Below are 19,984 nucleotides of genomic sequence, written 5' to 3'. Positions count from 1 at the left end.
GGTCTCGCCCGTATGCCGGGACTGGCACCTGGGGGTTCTCCCGCAGCATGCTCCGGGCAGCCCCTCCTGCACAGCTCTGGTAGCAGCCCAGTGGAGCTGTCCCTACAGTCTGCGCTTGTTGCTCCTGCAGGTTCGCATGGGTGACGGGTGGGCATGTGGCTCCTGGCAGCATTCGGGGCTGCAGCCCTCTGGGTTTTGTTTCCTCCGTCCTGCCCCTAGGGGCTGGATGTGACACGCGAAGACACTGACACACCAGACCAGGCCCAGAATTGCAAAGGTTCATCCCATGGCACGGCAGGGGCAGTTCCCAACACTGCATAGGGTGACTAGACAGCAAATGTGAAAAATCGGGACAGGGGGTGGGGGGTAATAGGAGCCTATATAAGAAAAAGACCCCAAAATCGGGACTGTCTCTCTAAAGTCGGGACAGCTGGTCACCCTAACACCGCAGCAGCTACTGGACAGCGCTGGTCAGGGGTCCAGCCATCAGCAGAGCGGGGGCAGGGCTTAGCCCAGAGACTGGGGGGTGCTCTCGGGCCCACATCCCCCTCCCCCCCTGCTCACAATGGGCCACATGCCCCCCTGCTCTTGGAAATGGCAACATCTGCCATGCAAGGGGAGGGGAGGCGCTGCCATGCAGCTCGACTTTCACCATCCAGCAGCTGCTGCCGCCACCTCTCTGCGGCTCCCAGGAACTGCTCCTAGTGCCCATGGGCCACAGGCCTGGGAGTATGGGCCTCAGCTCAGCGCGGGATGCCAGGGCCAGACTATTTTACGCGGGGGAAATGAGAGCTCAGGTTTTCCTGAATCTTCCCCCCTTTATTCAGTCCTCCACTGTCAACTGGCAGGAACCCCTGCCCCCCCCGAGCCTGGGGGGGCAGAGTCAAGACAGACTCCCCCTTACCCACCCCCATTCTGAGCAGTGGGGGAAGGGACCAGGTAGATCACCACCCCTGCACCCTGAATCGGAGCCCTGGGGGCGGGGTCTCGGTAGAGCTCCGCCCCCTCAAAGCCCTGGGGACAGAGTGTAGGTTGATAACCACACCATATCCCTCAAGCTGAGCCCTGGGGGCAGGGTCTCAGTAGAGCTCTGCCCCCTCAAAGCCCTGGAGGTGGGGTGTAGGTAGAGCACTGCCCCTTTGGAGCCCTGGGGTCGAGGTTTTCCTGGGGGTGGAAACCTCTTTACCAAGCTGCTGCTGCACCCTCTGTAACTCTCACTCAGCCTCCTCAGCTCCTCCCCCCTCCTTCCTGTTTCCTGTCCTTTCAGACTCCCAACAGCCAGTGCTCCCAGTTCTAATAATCACAAGCAACATCTAAACACCACACTGGCCCATCAGGCTGGTCTGTACAGGCAGCAGATGCAGACCCACTGGTGTGACAAATGCACCCGGTCCTGGGACGAACACTTTGGCAGAGGGACGCTGACCATGCTGCTCTCTGTCTGCTGACGTAAGACATTGCTGCTGTGTTGTCCGTCATTCCCTGACTCGTTCATCTGCACAGCAAGGGAAGGACTGCTGAGCACACATGATGGAGCGCTCTGAGTTCTCCAATGTTTCCATGGCGCTGAGGCTCTTTGGCAGTCCAGAGGCCTTAGGGCTAAGTGAGCTCCCCATCTGAATGGGGCAGATTGTGCCGTCACCAGCTCCTTGGCAGGCAAATGGGAGAAATGACGCACCTTTGCAGGTCTGGAGAGAGGGTCATTGGATCAATCAAACGAGGAGAAGACTTTCTGGGGAACCTGCATGTGAAGTCTGTTGGATAGAGACACCAATTTCAGCCACCCTGGCATGGAGCACAGGCAAAGTCTGGCCTGCTGTGTGACATAAGTGCAGGAGGCCATAGGACCCAGGAATCTGAGGAATTGTACAGCCTGGAGATGGCCACTGAGGTCTGTAACATGGTCTGGCATCTCCTGGGGTAGGTAAGCTCATGGTGATGTGGAATCTAACACAGCCCCATGAATTCTATTCTTTAAGGCTGCAACAGTGACAGCTTCTCTTTGTCAACCTTGGGACCCAGTGTGGGGAAAAGAGGTAGAATTTAGATGAACTAAATCATCTGTGTCTGTGCAGATCTTCCTTGAACGACCCAATGATCAAAGCATGGGCAAACCTGAATCCCTTCTCTCCTCAGGTGAGCTGCTATGGCTGCCAAGCACTTGGTGCTGCTGAAAGATCGAAGGGCCAGGTCTGTACTGGAAGGGGAACGTTTCCACCTGAAATCTGAGGTATTTCCTGTGTACCAGATGTCGACCTTGTAGGTCAAGAGCTGCGAACCAGTCCAAGGGCTCTAATGATGGGTGATTATGGAGGCTAAAGTGACCATCCTGAATGTGAAACAGCAGATGAACTTACTGAGACATTTCAGATCTAGGATTGGGTGCCAACCCCTTTCCTTGGGAATCCCAGAGGCATTCTCAGTGCTTTCAGTGCTCTGGGCTTTAGCAGGGACGTCACTACTGCTGTCACCGTCTCTCCTGAGAGGGGTCCCTGAAAAGGGACGGGGTGGGGGCGGAAGCCGAGGGTGACTCCAATTGAATGGACTATCCCATGTTCATGATTTCTCGTGCTCTGTGGCATGGGCGGCCAGTGACCTGGCCATTGTGGGAAGCTAGGCCCTGGCCCCTCCCCTTATGCCCAAGGCCCTGCCCCTCCCCATCTGCCCCCTCCTTCCCCCGCAGGAACCCAGAGCACCCCCACCGTGGCCCCCTGGGGGGGGTGCCAGCGGAGCAGCAACAACAACAAAAACAACAAGCAGGTGGCAGAGGAAAAAACAAAAACAAAAGCAAAAAAAAACAGAAAGAGCCACCGGAGCATAGGAAAAATTGGGGGCTGAGCACCCACCGGCAGCTCCACGCCCCGCCCCCCTCGCCCCAGCTCACCTTCGCTCTGCCTCCACCTCCCCTGAGCTGGCTGCTGCGTCCTGCTTCTCCCCTTGCGCCGCCATACAGTGATTAGCGCAAGCCTGGGAGGGAGGGGTGAGGAGGAGGAATGAGACATGCTTGGGAAAAAGGTGGGGCCAGGGCGGGGATTTGGGGAGGGATCCAATGGGGGAGGGAGGGGCCGGGGTGGAGTTGGGGTAAAATATTGGGACAATTCACATCCCAGCCGAACATCGGTCGGGACGTGGGACAGACAAGTAGATATTGGGACAGTCCCGATAAAATTCACCCTACCTGGGCTGGCCAAGGCTGAGCGCTGGGAACCGCAGGAGGGGGTCTGGCCTGGGGGTGGGCCGTGGATGGGGCCGTGCTAGGCTGTTTGGGAAGGCTCAGCCTACCCCTGCCTACGATACCTGCTGCCCGTGGTCTGAGGCAATTTGATTCCAGGCCTCCCAAAAATAAAAAGGCGATTACCAAAAAAGGAGGAGGGTGAAGGAGTCCAGAGCTTCCACTGGCTCCAGCTGGCTCCTGGCGACGGCCTCAAGCCGGCTGCGTGACGCAGCCGCGGGGGCCGCAGCGCAGAAGGAAGAGGCAGCCGCAGAAGCTCTGTTTCTTCTTCAGCGGCTCCGCTGATCTTAGTGGGCTGCAGTCCCAGCAGGAGGAGCTTCGTTCAGAGCCGCGTCGGGACCCGACCGGCTTCCTTTCCAGGGCTGGCAATGGAGCATCGCTCTGCGTCTTTCAGAGAGCGCAGGGCTGAGTTGGTTCACAGCCTTCAAAGGCAGCTCCTCGGGCCTTGTCTGGCCCTCCTCCCGTGTCTCTGGTGCTGGCAGCCATGGAGCGCTGCACACGCCAGTGTCTGATGCATCCACCGTCCCCTTCAGGGATGAATGAGCCACCAAATGGCCTTAGCTACAACAGCCGTCAGGGGTTCCGTGTGACTCAGCGAGTTTCTCCATAAACCAGGAAGGAGCTGCCCCGTGATGGTGCGCCTGGTCGTTCGCACTGTGTGCCCGGAGACCTGATGATCCGTAGCTCGTCCTGCCACATACATCTCGTTATTTCAGCTCTTTGTCTCTAGGAGTCACTGTGGGGGTCCTGGCTGTCTGGACCCACAGCCACGCTCAGAGATCCCAGCACCGGGGAGGGGGTGTAAAAACCCAGCCGACAGGCCCTGAGAGCACCTACCTGCCCTGGGAAGGGCCAGTGCCGCAGACACTGGGCTCCGACATACGTTCCTTGCCGGTTCCGACAGCCGCTCAGTACTGGCAGGGGCGGCTCTAGGATTTCTGCCGCCCCAAGCAGGGCGGCGTGCCATGGGGGGTGCTCTAGCGGTCGCCAGACCCGTGGCTCCGGTGGACCTCCTGCAGACGTGCCTGCGGATGCTCCACCGGAGCCGCGGGACCAGCGGCCCCTCCGCAGGCATGTCTGCGGGAGGTCCGCCGGAGCCGCCTGCTGCCCTCCCGCTGGGACGCCGCCCCAAGCGCGCGCTTGGCGCGCTGGGGTCTGGAGCTGGCCCTGAGTACTGGGCACGCCACAGCGGAAGCATGTCTAGAGCTTAGGCCATTTCCCAGCGCCACCTGCACAGGGATCGCCCGCGTGTGCACATGCACCAGACATCCCTGAAAGGTTCCAGTGTGCCCAGCTCGAGTGGCAGGAGGGGCCCCCAGCCGTGGCTGGTGAGGAGGAGGACGTCACTGCTGGGACAAAGGGCTCCTCCGGCTGCAGATGTTCTTCCTCATTCCCCTGGTCTTTCTGACTGGTTTCAGGCGGCTTCTCCCATGTGCCCCCTCGTGGCGCGGCATGAACGTAGGAACGGCCACACTGGGTCAGCCCAATGGTCCAGCTAGCTCAGCGTCCTGGTGCCAGCGGTGACGCTAGAGTGTGGGGACCAAGCTCAGGGCAGACTGCGATGAACCAGGGCACAAACCCCACATTGGTTGTGAGCTCTGGACTTTGACTTCACCAACCAGTTATCAAGGGTGAACTCCTCGGAAGCTATAACTGCCTTAGCATGTAAAAGCAACAAAGAATCCTGTGGCACCTTATAGACTAACAGACGTTTTGCAGCATGAGCTTTCGTGGGTGAATACCCACTTCTTCGGATGCACTTGCATCCGAAGAAGTGGGTATACACCCACGAAAGCTCATGCTGCAAAACGTCTGTTAGTCTATAAGGTGCCACAGGATTCTTTGTTGCTTTTACAGATCCAGACTAACACGGCTACCCCTCTGATACTTGCCTTAGCATGGAGTCCCAGACAGTCCCCTTGGGTTCTCCAATCTGTCCTGCCACCCAGGTGAGCCTGTTTTGTGCTAGATGGTCCCTTACACCAAGGATCGCAGCAATACCCAGGTTTCTGCCAAGGACCAGTCACTTACCCCAGGTCAGTTGCACCTCAGATCTCACAGCAAAGAGCCAATCATATAATAAACTCCACACCGCATTACCGGTAGGAAAAGGGAGGACGAGCATTACCTACAAGGTTAAAGTGGGCCAATGAGTTACACGCTTCTGTTTCAAATGGTGAGAGCGGCTCTAACCAGCACGCTCTGTACGGCCTTTACGGCTAAGCCAGGCTAAGAGCCTGTGCCCCAAAGCCGCAGCAATGGGGGACAGTGTCTCTATTCCCTTCCCCTCCTTCTGCCCTGAGCTGCAAACTCAGTGGGTGGCATTTATACCTTTGTTACAGACAATAACAAGCAATAATACAGACAATAATGAGCAACAGCTGCATTTTGTTTATACATAAGCCATCCTGCTATCTTATTTTTCTCACTCCTAGAAGACACCAGTCTGCATATTTGGTTACAAGTTGCAAGGTCGTAATAACTTTTTACACAGTTTCTTTCCCTCTCGCCTCACACCAGCCTCGCTTCTGCAAGTCTCACGTCATTAGGGTTACAGTGTGGCCTGACTCTTGCTAACTGACTGACATGCATTAAGATCCCCTTCAAATCCTTATTCTTTCCCTGCTTCCACACTTTTTTTGGAACGTAGTTCTGCCATAACAGATTTGTCGCCCCAGCATGCAATGATATCCAGTACCTCCCATTCGGACCATGCTGGAGCTCATCTGCGAATCTGGGACTGGGTGATCTCCTGTGATGGTGGACTCTGCATGGTCGCCTTTGATGGTGGACTGTGCTGATGGTCACCTGTGCTGATAGTGACCAAACAGGAAATGAAATTCAAAAGTTCCCGGGACTTTTACTGCCTACCTGGCTAGTGCATCGGAGTTGAGAGTGTTGTCCAGAGTGGTCATAAGGGAGCATTCTGGGATAGCTCCCGGAGGCCAATAACATCAAATTGCAGTACCTGTAACCCGGAACTGCAATCTCGATTTTAGCACGACTCCACTTGCCGAGGTGGAGAACAGAAATCGGCTTAAAGAGCCCTTTAAATCGAAAAAAACAGTTTGGTCGTGTGGACGGAATCAGTTTTATTTTGAATTAACTCAGCTAATTACAAAATAACCATTTACTATAGACCGGCCCAACTCCCCATGGGGTCCAAACCCCAAATAAATCAGTTTTACCCTGTATAAAGCTTATACAGGGTAAACTCATACATTGTTCACCCTCTATAACACTGATAGAGAGATATGCACCTCCCCCAGGTATTAATACAGACTCTGGGTTAACTAATAAGTAAAACGTGATTTTATTAAATACAGAAAGTAGGATTTAAGTCAGGGGTTCTCAAACTGGGGAGCAGGACCCTTCAGGGGGTCGCGAAGTTATTACATGGGAGGTCGTGAGCTGTCAGCCTCCACCCCAAACCTTGCTTCACCTCCAGCATTTATAATGGTGTTAAATATATAAAAAGGTATTTTTAATATATAAGGGGGGGGGTCGCACTTAGAGGCTTGCTATGTAAAAGGGGTCACCAGTACAAAAGTCTGAGAACCCCTGATTTAAGTGGTTCCAAGTAATAGCTGTAGCCTGATTTAGGGTTACTGATAATGTTAATTTAATTTTTATGTTATTTTATGGAATTAATTAATAATAATAATAATTAAACACTGATATTAATTGGTAGGGGTTGTAGGCGTGCCAGTCTGTTTGATCAGAAGATAAAAGTTCTTGTCCCAAATTAGGCTCCACAGAATTTACAGAGGACCCTTGGGGGTGTGACAGGAAGCTCACACTGAGACACATGCAGCCTTAAAGATTTTTTGTTAAAATCAATAATAGTAACTAAATGGTAAAATAACCAGAGTTACAACTGCATTACTGCTATTCAAAAGATACATATGATAATATAGTATTATATGCTACGAAGCTTTGGTTAATATACTCACACCCTTCCTCGATAACCTGGTGGTAAGAGACACAGGATCAGCCTTGCAGTTCTGCTTTCTCAATTTTTGAGTGAGGGATGCAGTACTTAGACGAAACTAATGCTCGAGCTATTAAAGCAAACTCAGGGTTTACTTGACTAACTTAAACTTAAAATCAAAACCTAATAAACATAGAATAAAACTTAGGGAAACTGAGCTTAGCGTAGTTCCTTGGAAACTTAAAGTTTAAGAAGAACAAATATAGCCTACTAATCGTAGCAGTCATCGTCGATCAATAGAATAGACAGAGTGGAGGAAGTAAGTGAATGGAGTACTCTATCGAGGTGGGTCACCTCTTTTATAGGGCAAAGTGTCGGAAATCCTTACTCCCATGCCCAAATTTCATTCCTCACCCACAAAATGTTAGGGTATGCTTACCCCATAGGCTAGTATGTATGTGCGTATTGATGACATGTACCTACACACATATGTTCCCTTGGGTTACTGTTAAGTCTGTGGGTACAACACTGAACCCCCCCATGCCATTCTCCATTGTCTATGGGTCTAGATAAAAGGTCAGACATAGGCGTGGGTACTTATCTATTTAGGCATAAGATAAACAAGATAAAGGTCAACTTTACTTTCTGGGTAAAAGGGCCCAATAGAGATATGCTAACTTTGCTTTAGCTTAACATACAGGATATGGCCCGTAAGTCTCTTTCATTACAGCCAAACTTACTTTAATATAAATTTATAAACCTATTACAATAAACCAAATACTTTAAACAAAAGAAATAGAGAGATAGATAGATAGATAGATAAGATATACATACAAGCAAGCAGGTTAGTCCTATAGGCTACATAGCAAACAGAACAAAGTGAATTACCAAGCAAAATAAAATAAAACATGCAAGCCTATGTCTAATACAGTAATAAAACTGAATACAGATAAAACCTCACCCTCAGAGGAGTTCCAGTAAGCTTCCTTTTACAGACTAGTCTCCTTCTAGTCTGGGTCCAGCAATCACTCACACCCCCTGTAGTTACTGTCCTTTGTTCCAGTTTCTTTCAGTTATCCTTGGGGGTGGAGAAGCTCTCTCTTGCGCCAGCTGAAGACAAAATGGAGGGGTCTCCCAGGGGTTTAAATAGACTTTATCTTGTGGATGGAGACCCCCTCCTCTCTCCTATGCAAAGTCCAGCTACAAGATGGAGTTTTGGAGTCACATGGGCAAGTCACATGTTCATGCATGACTCAGAACTTACAGGTAGCAGCCATGGTTCACATGCTGCCTGGAACGTCCTCAGGTAGACTTCTTATGTGGATTGGAGCCTTCCAAGATCCATTGTCCGTTAAGTGCTTCTTGATTGGGGCACTTAACTTGCACATTCCGTTCTCAAGAAGCTGCCCAAACGCTTAACTAAGGCTACTTAGAAATCAAGCAACTATACAGCCAATATTCATAACTTGGAACACAAAAATGAGGCATACGTACAAATAGGAGGAATAGATTCAGTTGATCATAACCTTTACAAAGATATGTTACATGGCATATGTAACATAAAACATATTCCAGTTATGTCATATATACATTTATAAGCATATTTCCATAAAGCCTTATGGGGTGCAACTTCACAAGTCCATCAATGGCTATTAGCCAGGATGGGCAGGGATGGTGTCCCTAGCCTCTGTTTGCCAGAAGCTGGGAATGGGCAACGGGGGATGGATCACTTGATGATTCCCTGTTCTGTTCATTCCCTCTGGGGCACCTGGCATTGGCCACTGTCAGAGGACAGGACACTGGGCTAGATGGACCTTTGGTCTGACCCAGTGTGGCTGTTCATAATAAGAACATAAGAACATAAGAACAGCCACACTGGGTCAGACCAAAGGTCCATCTAGCCCAGTATCCTGTCTACCGACAGTGGCCAATGCCAGGTGCCCCAGAGGGAGTGAACCTAACAGGCAATGATCAAGTGATCATTCTCCTGCCATCCATCTCCACCCTCTGATGAACAGAGGCTAGGGACACCATTCTTACCCATCCTGGTTAATAGCCATTTATGGACTTAGCCTCTGAATTTATCCAGTTTCCTTTTAAACATTGTTATAGTCCTAGCCTTCACAACCCCCTCAGGCCAGGAGTTCCACAAGTTGACTATGCGCTGTTCTTAGGTTCTTATGTAGATGTTTGCAAATCGATTGCTTAATTATTTGCTCCATTATCTTTCCGGGTACAGAAGATAAGTTGACTGGTCTGTAATTCCCCGGGTTGTCCTCATTTCCCTTTTTATAGACTGGCGCTAGATTTGCCCTTTTCCAGTGTAACGATGCTGCTCTGGCGGGACACAACTGAGAGCATCAATTCAGGACAAACTGCTTAGAGGAGGGGCTGTCACAGCCCAAAGCTGGGGGTCCTTCACTACTAAGGCACCAAACCAGACAGACAGAGAGGACTTTGGTCTCACCCCACTGGCTAACCACAAGTCACACAAGCAATTCCCTTAGACATTCCAGTCTCCCAGTATCACCACCAGTGCCACTCCTCCTGGGGACAAATGGTTATGTGAACCAACACCCCAATAAAAGAAAAAAAGGTTCTCTCGATCCCAAAGGACCAAGCCCCAGACTCAGACCAATATACAAGTCAGATCTTACCCACAAATCATACTGTTGCCAATCCTTTAGAATCTAAAATCTAAAGGTTTATTCATAAAAAGAAAGAAATAGAGATGAGAGCTAGAATTGGTTAAATGGAATCAATTACATACAGTGATGGCAAAGTTCTTGGTTCAGGCTTGTAGCAGCGATGGAATAAACTGCAGGCTCAAATCAAGTCTCTGGAACATCCCCAGCTGGGATGGGTCATTCAGTCCTTGTTCAGAGCTTCAGTTTGTAGCAAGGTTCCTCCCGAAGTAAGAAGCAGGATTGAAGATAAAATGGAGGGGTTTCTAGGGCCTTTTATATTCTCTGCCCTGTGGAAGGACACCCCTTTGTTCTTACTGTGGAAAATCACAGCAGCAAGATGGAGTTTGGAGTCACATGGGCAAGTCACATGTCCATGCATGACTCAGTTTTCAGGTGGCAGCCATTGGTCACATGCTCCCTTGAACGGCCCAGGAAGACTTCTTATGTGGATTGGAATCTCCCAAGGTCCATTGTCAGTTAAGTGTTTCTTGATTGGGCACTTAATTTGCAAATTCCTTTCTCAGGAAGCTGACCAAATGCTTCACTAATGCTATTTAGAATCAAACACATTGAGATACAAGTACAGAGCTAATATTCATAACTTCCAACTACAAAACTGATACACACGTACAGACAGCATAGTTACAACCAGCAAATCAGAACCTCTTCATAGACACCTTACATTACAACCTTTGCACAATAGTTGCTGCAAATATATAAATGTGGTTGGAACAATGATCTATATGGTCACAGTTTATGTTAATAACGTCACATCCAGTCCTTGGGAATCTCTCCCGTCTTCCATGACTTTTCAAAGATAATCACTAATGTTTCAGATAGCTCATCAGTCAACTCCTTGAGTATTCTAGGATGCATTTCATCAGGCCCTGGTGATTTGAAGACATCTAACTTGTCTAAAGAACGAGGAGTATTTATGGCACCTTAGAGACTAACAAATTTATTTTAGCATAAGCTTTTGTGGGCTAAAACCCAGGTACCACAAGTATCAGAGGGGTAGCCATGTTAGTCTGGATCTGTAAAAAGCAGCAAAGAGTCCTGTGGCACCTTTAAGACTAACAGACGTATTGGAGCATGAGCTTTCGTGGGTGAATACCCACTGCGTCAGACGCATGTACCACAAGGTACCACAGGTACTCCTTGTTCTTTTTGCTGATACAGACTAACACGGCTACCACTCTGCAACTTGTCTAAGTAATTTTTGACTTGTTCTTTCCCTATTTTAGACTCTGATCCAACCTCATTTTCACTGGCATTCACTACATTAAATGTCCAATCACTCCCAACCTTCTTGGTGAAAACCGAAACAAAAACGTTATTAAGCACCTCTGCCATTTCCACATTGTTTCCCCACAATTGAATAACGGGCCTGCCCTGTCCTTGGTCTTCCTCTTGCTTCTAATGTATCTGTAGAATGTTTTCTTGTTACCCTTTATGGCTCTAGCTAGTTTGATCTCGTTATGTGCTGTGGCCTTTCTAATTTTGTCCCTACGTCCTTGTGTTAACTGTTTATATTCATCTTTTGTAATTTGACCTGGTTTCCACTTTTTGTAGGACTCTTTTTTGATTTTTAGATCATTGAAGATCTCCCGGTTAAGCCAGGGTGGTCTCTTGCCAGACTTCCTGTCTTTCCTACGCAGGGGGATAGTTTGCTCTTATGCCCTTAATAGTGTCTCTTTGAAAAACTGCCAACTGTCTTCTATTGTTTTTCCCCTTAGACCTGCTTCCCCTGGGATCTTGCCTACCAACTCCCTGAGTTTGCTGAAGTCGTCTTCTTGAAATCCACTGTTTTTATTGTGCTGTTCTCCCTCCTACCGTTCCTTAGAATCATGAACTCAACCATTTCATGATCACTCCCACCCAAGCTGCCTTCCACTTTCCAATTCCTAACCAGTTCCTCCCTATTTGTCGAAATCAAATCTAGAACAGCCTCTCCCCAGTAGCTGTCTCCACCTTCTGAAATAAAAAATGGTCTCCAGTACATTCCAAGAACTTGTTGGATAATCTGTGCCCTGCTGTGTTATCTTCCCAACAGATGTTTGGAGAGCTGACATCCCCTGGTAAGGAGTTCCACAGCCTGACTGTGCACTGTGTGAAGAAGAACTTCCTTGTGTTTGTTTTAAACCTGCTGCCTATTAATGTAATTGGGTGACCCCGGTTCTTGCGTTATGAGAAGGGGTAAATTGTCACATTCTCCGCACCAGTCATGCTTGTACCAACCTTGCCCATACCCACCACTTAGGTGGTGCTTTTCTAGCTGAACAGTCTCTGTCTTTCTAATCTGGCCTCATCTGGCAGCTGTTCCAGCCCCCTAATCATTTTCATTGCCCTTCTCTGCACCTTTTCCATGGTGCTGCAGTTGCTCTGCCTCAGTTTCCCTGATGGGATGCCCAGCGCACGCTGGTGGCGTGTGGCTCAGCTGTCTGGCCAGGTCACCAAAAAGTTCAACTCCTCCCCCTCCAGGGCAGCAGGGTCCGGAGTCAGAGTCCCAAAACAAAGCTGCCATAAAGGAATCTTTCTCCCAGCTGGGCTCCACTCTCAGCACCCACCTGTCCCCTCCGGCGGGGCGCCCCCTGCCATGTCCAGGCCTGCCAACCACTGGCAGCTTGCCTGGGGCCAGGCCAGCCTTCCCTCCAGGTCCTCCTCAGGTCCTGGCTCCAGCCAGGCGTTGGCCACCATGGGCGCGGCCCTTCCCTGCCAGCCACAGCCGAGCGCATATCCGCCCTCTCAGCCCCTTGCTACAGGCCTGACCCCCATGACCAGCCTAGCGGGTGGGGCTGCCTGTGCTCACTGCGGGCCAATACCCACCCAGCGGGCTGAGCGGGCCCATCGCTGGGGCAGGGGCTGGGCGTGGCCCCAAGATCACGTGCTACCGCAAACAACTGATGCCAGGAGCCGCGGTGTCCTGGGCCCAGCGGCCTGCAGGCGAAGGCAGCAATCCTGGTGCAGCGAGGTCCGTACCAGGTGGAGTGTGGGCTGCCGGTCCGAGGCGTCAGTGCAGAGTGGGGCCCAGAGCCGATGCACGTGTTGGGATCCATGTTCTGCCCTGTGTCTGGGCACAGGGGGTCGCGCTGGTCTGCTGGAGGGGGACGGGTCAGAGCCCCTCAGTGCTGCCTCATGCTGCAGTAAAACTGACACCGTCCTCGATGGGTCTGTGCGCAGGCGAGATGGCGGGGCGGGGTGGGGGCATGGTCCCACTTGCAGGGAGCTGGGCCAGTCCTGTGGGACAAGAGTCAATACTTTGCTCACCCCCCCAACCCCGAACCTCCCCTGGGCAGGCCCCAAATCCACCCAGGGCCTCCCCTCCCCCCCCAGCAATCTCATCCCCCCGGTCCTCCCACCCCAGGGGCTGGAACTGACCCAGCCACATGGGACCCCCCACTCTAAGGGGTGTTCCCATGACTACCGGCCGTTCCCGCGGAAGCTGGCCTGTGCCGTGAGTGACAGATCTGCACCCACGCGGGGTGGAGACGCTGCTGGCAGGAGCTGTGATCCAGGACGCCTGGCCAGGCTGACTGAGCCTCCGCCCAGCTCTGAGGAGACTCTGGTCACATCTCTAGGAGCCGGCGCTTAGACGGGCCTCACCGTCCACGTCCTCTGAGCAAAGGGGCACCAGGCAGCGCAGCCAGCAGGGCCGTGCCAGTCGCCAAGGCAAACCCCACCCCTGGCAGGCCCAGCACCAGGCCCATCGCCCCTCGCCCGCACAGGGGGGCCAAGGCCAGCACGGCCGTGGCCTGGCCTGGGGCGGCGCTAGCAACGCTTGGCTCTTTAGGTGTAGCCACTGCAGACTTGACACTAAGGTGGGAGGTGACGTGAGCCCCGGCGCTAAGACCCCGCGGGGGGCACAGAGACCCACCCGTGAGCTCGGCAGCTCGCAGAGGAAGGGCCGACACCAAGCAGCGCGACAAAGGTGCCCGTTGTTGGTGGGGAGGGTAACTAGCCCCGGGAAGAGCTGGCCCAAGCCTGGGCTGGATGCTCCGTCAGGGACCCCGCTCCCCGGTGGGGCAGGTCTCTGGGCTATGACACTGGGCACGCCCAGGACACGGAGACGCAGCCGGGCGCGGGCTCATTGCCATGGGCGGCTGGAAGGCACAATGGGGCCTGCCGTGCCCTTTGTGCTCGGGTTGGGGGCACAGGGCAGCTGGGTGCAGACACGGCCCCGCTGGGTCTAGAGGGACAATCACTCCCCAGGGGCCACGGCCCAAGTGCAGCGGAGATGCCAGCACCCTGCGCCTATGGCACTGGCACCTACCGATGCAGCAGCCTTGGCCCAGGCCCGGCCAGCCGGCTGGAAGGCTCTGAGCAGGGATCAGTGCCAGGCCCTGCCGGGGTGCCCCATGCTCGGTCCTGGGACCTGTCTGCCCTCAGCTGTGGAGTGATGGTAGAATCCGGACGCCAGGCTGAGAACGGCTGGAGCCCAGTCGCTGGGCATGCAGCGCCCCTGCACTGTGTTCCCCCAGGGGCCTTCTCCAGCCAGTGCCAGGACACCTCCCCGTTTACTGGCGTGGGACTGCCAGGCCTGTCTGCCACCCTGTGCCTAGCCCACACTCCAGAGAGTGCCTGCCAGGAGACCAGGCCGGTGCAGCGGGAGCTGCCAATTCTCCCCGGCCAAGGCCTCCTCCTGCTCTCACAGCTCCTGGCCTATTGCGCCAGACAGTGAGCTGGGTCTCACGCTGCGGAGGGCAGATTCGGGATCCTGTGCCGTGGCAGCCCCTTTTCAGCACGGCTACACCTACGGGTTTGTGAGCCTCACCGAATCCCGGGTGTGTGCCAGGCGCGCCGGCAGAGATAGCGAAGGGGCAGGACCTGGGAGGGCAGAGATGGAACAGGAGCTGGACTTGGGGTCTGTAACAGAACAAGAATCAAGCGTATGGAGTGCCAGCCCTGCAGTGCGGGGGCAGAGCGGAGGGGCCGGGGCAGGTACCGGCTGCAACGCTCGGCATGGGATGGAAGATGCTGCTTTGTGACAAGCACAGATGATAGGCCAGCCAGCTGGCTACACGGCGCAGGCCTCCCTGGGCCAGGCTTTGCCGCAGTGGATGAACTCAGGTTGCCAAGTTCTCCTCCTGGTCTAATAACCTGGAGCGCCACTTCTCACACAAGGGTCTGCAGCAAGAATTCACCCCAGGATTCAGCGCTGGGGGTGGGGGGAGGTGCTCAGGGGTATTTGCCAGGAGAGGCCCTGGCCGTCTGACCCTGACTGACGCTTTGAGGCCAAGGCCCGTTTCCCTCAGCAGGCGCGTGCCCAGGTGACAGTGCGAGGTGCGCCCCCAGCACGCTGGGAGTGCATTACGTGCTGATCTGCAACGACTCTGCTGGACTTGGTGCTGCCAGGAGCAGGGCCTGGACCATAATGCAGGCAGAGGAGCAGCGTCAACATCCCAACACTCAGGTCACGCTGGGGTTGGCCGGCTGTAACGTCCCCCCAGACTCCCCCGTGCCCGGGGCAGGTCCCCACTAGTGAAATCTGACAGCAGCACAGATGGGACCGACGGGCACCCGCAGTGCCAAGGACCCCACACACCGAGACAAGAGGAGGCGACACAAAGCACATGACCGTGGGACTTTTTTCTTTTTTTTTTTTTCCTTTTTTTGCACAAAAACAGTACATTTATTCAAGTGTTCTCCAGCACAAGTACATTAGAAAGGAGCTTTTCTTTCGTATATTTTTCTGGGCACCAAAGAAAAAAGAAATGGGATGAAGGCGAAACGGACAGACTTCCTACATCTGCTGCACGCATTGACCTTTTTAATTAGTTCATAACAGCTATGTCACGAGCAATACTTACACAGAGATACAACAGAACACCGGGGCGGGGAGAGGCCGAGGGGCCCTGCCCGCCAGGTCGCAGAACCATACTGTGAAATGTACATTATTTATTGTCAATAAATATAGAAGCGACCCTAAAAAAACCAAAACATAGCGGCTGAAGGATGCTGGAACCAGAAACCAAATAACCCTAATCATAAAAAAAGGAAAGAAAGCAAACGAAAAGCTGGGGAGAGGTGGGTGTTAGCTGCATGGAATGTACACTCGAGAGGTCCTAGCGCTGGGGACTCAAGCCAAATCATAGGGAACAGGCAACGTTATTACCAACGTCTCTACAGAAGAGTTTATTCTTCAGGATGAATAAATGATTTCCCACAAATAGTTAAGCATCAGCTACTTCAATGCCTAGGCTAAAACACATGAAATCTCTCATTTCAGTTTCAAGTACAAAGTTAAAATGCCTTTTGTTTTTTTAATAATAATATAGAAGAGTAAAATAATAATAGTGCTCTTTGAAACTCCACAAGAAAACAAAACAAACAGTCATTGTCCAGACAGCAGACTTCATTTAACAATATAGATTTTTAATAAAATGTTTTAGCACCGTTTGTCACCTACTCCCTCGGCGGATTGTTAAGGAATTTAGGCTTTTTTGTTTTCGATATAGGGCTGTGCAACAAAATTTGCTTTTTGCTTTTTGAAAAAAAAAAAAAGTGTGTTGGGTATTTTAAAAACCTCAATTCTCCCCGTCTGGGTCCCAAGGCTACAGGCTGGGATGCGGGTGGCTTATGTCAGATGCTCCCGGAGACGGAGACTGGGGAATCTGAAAAACAAACTGCCTGAAAACGCTGCCAAGGGGCCATTCCCAGAGTTTCCAGTTTGTGGAGCAACAGGAACCTGCTTTTCCCACTGGGCTCTGCCATGGGGGGTCCCTGCACCCCCCTGCAGGCCTGGTCCCCCCACATTCACACCAGCCTCACGCAGGAGCTGTTCCCTTGCAGCCAGTGGTGGCTCCGGGTGGAAAGCTGGTGGGAGGGTGGTGCTGGGCCCCAGGCCTCCCCAGGTATCGCATTGCCAGGCTCACAGCTGAACAAGAGGTCAGAGAAGCGACGGCTCCGCAGGTCTCTGCTGAGACCCAGGCAGGAGGGTGGGAGCCTGGGACCCACGTCCTGCCACCTTTACCAAAATGTAAAGATTAAAGAGCCGGTGCTGCTAACGTGGCTCTGCTTGGCCTGCAGCGCCTGCCGCTCCAGATGCGCCCGGCCTCCCTCCGCGACCTTCCGCAGCCTCCCCCCAGTTCATGCACAGTTATTGGGGGTTCACAGATTCCCCACTTAGCACCAGTCACATGGTAGAGAGATAGGAGGGCAGAGGCGCCCGTGGCTGACCCCCCCCAGGGCCGTCTCCCCTCGTGAGTCGTGCATGCTGGGCCGTGACAGGCCCCTGCTGCCTCTTGGGGGGCAGCCTCTGCCCCCCCTTAAAGGAAAACTGCAATGTGAATAAGAGACTCAAACTCCCTCCCCAGCGAGTTGCAGAGAAGAGCAAACCATGAGAGAGACCCCAGTCCCCCGGGAAGCTGCCATGGGAGTGCCTGAGAGGCAGGGCAGGGAGCGGAGGGGCCGCCCGGCAGGGCCAGCTGCTGGAAGGGACGTGCTACCCTCCATTGGAGATGGACCTGCTGTGAAATTAGCAAGCACCCACAGGCAGGCCCCGGTAGCCTCCCTTCCACCCACGGCGCCCTGCCCTGCCCTGCCCAGCAGAGAGAAGTGTCAGGCCCTGAGAGACCCCGGCACCATTCACAGTTATGGGGAGCGAGACAGCGACAGGGATGGCGGCGAGCCGCCCGACCCCCTGCGCTTTAGCACCAAGCCCTGCAGTTTTCCTTTAAGAACCGGCCCCGAGTGCCGAGGGGGCTGCGCTGCACGGACCCCTCCCTCCTCAGGGGCCCCTGGGAGCGCTCGGCCCAGGCTCCTCCCAGCCCAGAGGCCTTGGCCACACAGCCGGTGCTGCAGGCTGGCGCAGCCCCCGTGGGTGTGGTGGGGAAGGGCTGCCATGTCTTCGACACCTGCGCTGAGACCCCAGGCCGTAGCACCCTCAGGCTGGGCCAAGCCCGTCCTTCCCACGGGCCAGTGCCGCCACAACGGGCAGGACTAAGCCCTCCACCTGCCGGCTCTGCCCTGACCGCCGCCTGCAGCACTTAGGCCGCCCAAGGAGGAAGGGACCTTTAGGGCCGCCATCCTGCCGGAGCTGGACCCGCCGTGGGGAGGGCTGAGGGGGCTGGGAGCCTGCTGCCAGGGGCAGGTCTAGGGCTGCCGGAGCGGAGGTGGGGACGGCTGATGGCCCAGTGCTGACACAGCAGCTCCTCGCCTTTCCGTGCGCTGGCAGGGGGTGAGGGCAGCTCCCCTGGCACCTCCCCCAGGGCGTTCGAACCGCCTCTCTCCTGCGGCTCTTCCCACGGCCCCGTGGGTCTGGGGGAGGGACGCAGACCCGGCAGGCAGGATCCCCCTGTGCCCAGGACCCCGCTCGGTTCCCCTCAGCAGAGCCCTGCGTCTATGGCTTTGAAGGGGGCTGCCCCCATGCTGGGCGCATGTGCACTCACTGGCTCTTTTGGCTCGTCTCTGGTACTCGGCGTGAAGGCAGGGGCAGCTCCCATAGCCATGCCCAGCGCAGCGAGAGCCATTCTCTCCCACCCAGAGATCTAGCGCCGTCAGAGCCCTAGGTCTGACATGGGGGCCAGGCCGTCCCTGCTGCACACGGGGGGCTGAACTGCAAACAGGGGCCACAGTACCTGGGACGGTCTGCCCCAGGCAGGGGCTGCGACGCCTGGCACAGGCAGTGTGCTCAGGTGCTGGGACACGCAGGGCTCCTGCCCCGCTCCCACCAGGCTGGGCACAGAGCTACTCTCGGGGGGTGCCCCAGGCCCGTACGCGGACATGACCCAGCCACTTCTCACCAAGCCAATAGCAGCTGGCTGGTGCGGTGGGGTCAGCAGCCCCGTGCCGGTGGGTGTATAACGGCCTTAAAGGGAATGCGAGAATTCGGGGCTGGGATCTGTGACCCCGGCCTGGCCCAGGGTTGAGTGGTGACCCATAGGGCTAGGCAGGGCCAGCCCATCCCAGAGCCCTCCCAAGTCCCTGCACTAACAGAGCTGCCAGTGTGCGCACGCGAGCACACTAGGAGCCATTCGGGTGTCCCTGGCTGTGCACACAGCCTGCACGCATACGGCCCGGCTGCGTGTGCGGCTGTCCAGGTGTGTGCGCCACCGTTCCCGTGGGCTTGGGGGGCCGGCTGAGTGTGTGCTGGGGTGGGGGGGGCACTGTCCTCATGGGGGCAGGAATGATCAGGGGGCTGGAGCACATGACTTATGAGGAGAGGCTGAGGGAACTGAGATTGTTTAGCCTGCAGAAGAGAAGGATGAGGGGGGATTTGATAGCTGCTTTCAACTACCTGAAAGGGGGTTCCAAAGAGGCTGGAGCTCGGCTGTTCTCAGTGGTAGAAGATGACAGAACAAGGAGTAATGGTCTCAAGTTGCAGTGGGGGAGGTGTAGGTTGGATATTAGGAAACACTATTTCACTAGGAGGGTGGTGAAGCACTGGAATGGGTTCCCTAGGGAGGTGGTGGAATCTCCTTCCTTAGAGGTTTTTAAGGTCAGGCTTGAAGCCCTGGCTGGGATGATTTAGTTGGGTTTGGTCCTGCTTTGAGCAGGGGATGGACTAGATACCTCCTGAGGTCCCTTCCAACCCTGATATTCTATTAGTCTGTGAATGCCACTGTGTGTGCATGGGGTGTGTGTGCTCCATTGTCTGTGTGTGCGCGCATGGGGTGTGTGTGTTCCATTGTCTGCGTGTGTGTGCATGGGGTGTGTGTGTTCCATTGTCTGCGTGTGTGTGCATGGGGTGTGTGTGTTCCATTGTCTGCGTGTGTGTGCATGGGGTGTGTGTTCCATTGTCTGTGTGCGCATGGGGTGTGTGTGTTCCACTGTCTGTGTGCGCGTATGGGGGTGTGTGTGTTCCATTGTATGTGCGCATGGGGGAGTGTTCCATTGTCTGTGTGTGCATGGGGTGTGCTCCATTGTGTGTGTGTGTGTGCATGGGGGTGTGTGTTCCATTGTCTGTGTGTGCATGGGGTGTGTGTGTTCCACTGTCTGTGTATGCGCATGGGGTGTGTGTGTTCCACTGTCTGTGTGTGCGCACGGGGGTGTGTGTGTTCCACTGTCTGTGTGTGCGCACGGGGGTGTGTGTGTTCCATTGTGTGTGTGCATGGGGTGTGTATGTTCCATTGTCTGTGTGTGTGTGTGTTCCATTGTCTGTGTGCGCGCATGGGGGTGTGTGTTCCATTGTCTGTG

The sequence above is a fragment of the Mauremys reevesii genome, linkage group 3, assembly GCF_016161935.1.
Source record: "Mauremys reevesii isolate NIE-2019 linkage group 3, ASM1616193v1, whole genome shotgun sequence".
NCBI classification, from domain to species: Eukaryota; Metazoa; Chordata; order Testudines; family Geoemydidae; genus Mauremys; species Mauremys reevesii.
Note: the sequence above shows the minus strand (reverse complement) of the source record.